General features: G+C 39.2%; 1 pseudogene; it reads right to left on the reverse strand.

Moving 5' to 3' along the window:
* Positions 1-316: 316 nt before the first annotated feature.
* Positions 317-1,242, reverse strand: LOC144293399 (olfactory receptor 5B2-like; annotated as a pseudogene).
* Positions 1,243-3,148: the final 1,906 nt, after the last annotated feature.

Below are 3,148 nucleotides of genomic sequence, written 5' to 3' on the forward strand. Positions count from 1 at the left end.
AGGTGGGATGGGTGAAAGGGATAAAGAGTATTAGGAGGTCAAACTTCCAGTTACAAAATAAATAAGTCATGGAGATGAAAAGTATAGCATAGGGAGTATAGTCAATAAGATGGTAATAATGGTGTTTGGTGACATATGGTGGCTATAATTATTGTGGTGAGCACCGAGTAGTGTATAGAATTGTTGGATCATTATGTTGTACACCTGAACTAATATAACATTATATGTTAATTATACTTTCATTAAGAAAAATGCGAGTCATTGCCTGCAGAAGATCTGAGAGGAATGTAACTAGGTCACTGTGGATCCTACAACTTTAAGAGGTAAAACCTAGAGACAACTTTGCCTTCTCAATTCCCTTCTTGAGTGCATTTTCACCTCCTTGTTCCTTAGGCTATGTACCAGGGTGTTCAGCATCAGGATGAGCATGGTGTAGAACATTGATGCCATTTTCTATGAGTCTATGGAATGCTGGAGCTGGGCTATAAGTACATGAAAATGACTGTCCCATAGAAGATGGACACTACAGTGATGTGGGAAGTGCAGGTAGACAATGTCTTCCGATATCTTTCAGCTGAAGGCATCTTCAGGATAGTGGTAAATATGAACAGATAGGAAACTCCATAATGAGGAGAGCAAAAATAATATTGAAACTAGTGACAACAACAAAAACCAGCTCACTGACATGTCTATCAGAATAAGGGAGAGCTGTGACTGCTGGAACATCACAGAAAAAGTGGTGGACTAGATTGGACATGCAGAAAAGGAGACTGACCATGTCCTGAATGTGAATGGGGGCACTTAGGAAACCAAAAAAGTAGGAATGAATGGCAACATGTGCACACACACTGGCAGTCATTATGGTGGTGTAATGTAGGAGTTTACACACAGCTGTGTGGCAGTCATAGACCAAAAGTAGATTTTTCCACAGTGACAAGGGCTACAAAAAAGAACATCTGAGCAGGACATGAATTGTAGGAGATGACCTTGTCTCCTTTAAGTAATCCAGCCATGACCTTGGGAGTGACAGCTGTAGAGTAACCAAAGTCCACCAGAGACAGGTTACTGAGGAAAAAGTACATGACAGCATGGAGACGGGAGTCTAAGAGAATCAGCACCATCATTCCCAACCACATTGATGAGGTAAACAAGGGTGAACATGACAGAGAGGGGAATATGCAACTCTGAGACATTGGTTAGTCCCAGCAGGATTAACTGTGTCACTTCTGTGTTGTTTTCCATAAGTGTTGTTGGGAATCACACAGAAAGCCCTGTAGCAATGAGAAATAAAGGAACAGAGTCAAAAACAAAAAGGCAATTTAAGCCCAATTGAAATAGATACCTGGAGAGAGAGAGAAAGAGGAAGAGGAAGATAGAAGAAGAAGAAGAAGAAGAAGAAGAAGAAGAAGAAGAAGAAGAAAGAGGAAGAAGAAGGAGGAAGATGTAGGAGGAAGAAGAAGGAGGAAGAAGAAGGAGGAGGAGGAGGAAGAGAAGAAGAAAGAGGATAGATGTGCATTTTGTCATTATAGCAGTGATTCTTCAAAATTACTTAAGTGTCTAATATGAGCTAGACAACAAAATTTAACGCAAGAATTATCTATATAGTTACACATTGCTGAAACTAAAGGATCTTTGTGGATTACCTCCCATCTTCTAAATTTTGTAAATTTGTAAACTGAGATGTGGAAAAAGGAATGTCTTGATCAAGATGGCAGGTCTGGAATCAAATATATCAGTCATTTCAGTAACATGAGCTTGTAAATATTGACACTTCTGTGTTGCTCATGTGCCAAGAATTGCTCTAGACACTAAGTGTGTATTCATTTATTTTTCTCAATGACCTCACAATACTGACTAGTAATTACCTTCATTTAAGTTATGAAGCACAGAAGCTGAAAAATATATCTAATTTATAAGAATGATTACTGCCAAGGCTAAGTTTTATACCCAAAGATTGGTTCTTTAGTCCACTGGTTTTAATTTTTAAAACATTGAAATTGACTCATTTTGCAATTACTCATTGTCTCCCTTATCCTAAACTCAGTGTTTGGGGCTTTATACTTAAGTAACTGAGGCATATAAGCAGAGTGGATGTAGGGGGGTAACTGGAGCAGTAGGGGCATATACAACCAGCAGAGGCAATTCAGAGAGCAAGGCACAGTGTCTGGTGTAGAGCTTGGGCTCTAGCAAGAGGTGTACATCAGCTTTATCGTTGACTACCCAAGGATCATTGTTCCAACCTCAGTACCTGGACCTGATTTTTTCCATATGCAGAATGAAGATTGTCATGAGATCTACCTCAAGTATTGTTGGGGGGAAATAAAAAGATAATGCATAGTAAACAGTGAGCAAAATTCTGGGTGCTTAGCATGGCATGATACAGGTTAGCTGTAGCATTATTTTTAGGATGGAATGATAGTCTTTATGTTTGTTGAGAAGAGTGGGTGGTGACATGCAGGGATTCAGGGGGGGTTGAGGTCTGAAGTCTTGTAGCCTCTCTTTGATTTCCTTGTTCTCACACACTTGGTCCACTGATTATTTGGTCCCTTCCACTGGTCCTCAGTCTATCTGTCCTCTGCCAGCCTGAGTGGCTGTTCTAGCCACTGCAAAGGAGCCATTCTTTTACTTAATTTCTTTCTTAAAATCCATATTTTAGTATGATACAAAGAATGTCCATCTGCAACTCATTCTTCTTCTCATTACTATCATCTAACAGTTGAATCACCAGGATCAAGGGCTGAAAGGTCCTGGTTTGTTGGCTGCCTTTCACCTGTAGGTCTGTTTTGGTGGTGAGTTTCATGTTTAAAATTTTTTTATGTGATATGTTCTTGTGTAGGAAGAGTGTCTTACACTAAATTCTTATCTTTCAATAGTAACTCTGAACGTGAATGGGCTTAATGATCCCATCAAAAGGTGCAGGGTTTCAGACTGGATAAAAAAGCAAGACCCATCTATTTGCTGTCTACAAGAGACTCCTTTTATTTATTTTTTTTTTGAGACTCCTTTTAGACCTAAGGACAGCTACAGATGGAAAATAAAAGGTTGGAGAACCATTTACCATTCAAATGATACCCAAAAGAAAGCAGAGGTAGCCATCCTTATATCAGATAAATTAGAGTTTATTGCAAAGACTGTATGTAGTAAGAGA

Source organism: Canis aureus, chromosome 21, assembly GCF_053574225.1.
Source record: "Canis aureus isolate CA01 chromosome 21, VMU_Caureus_v.1.0, whole genome shotgun sequence".
Classification (NCBI taxonomy): Eukaryota; Metazoa; Chordata; class Mammalia; order Carnivora; family Canidae; genus Canis; species Canis aureus.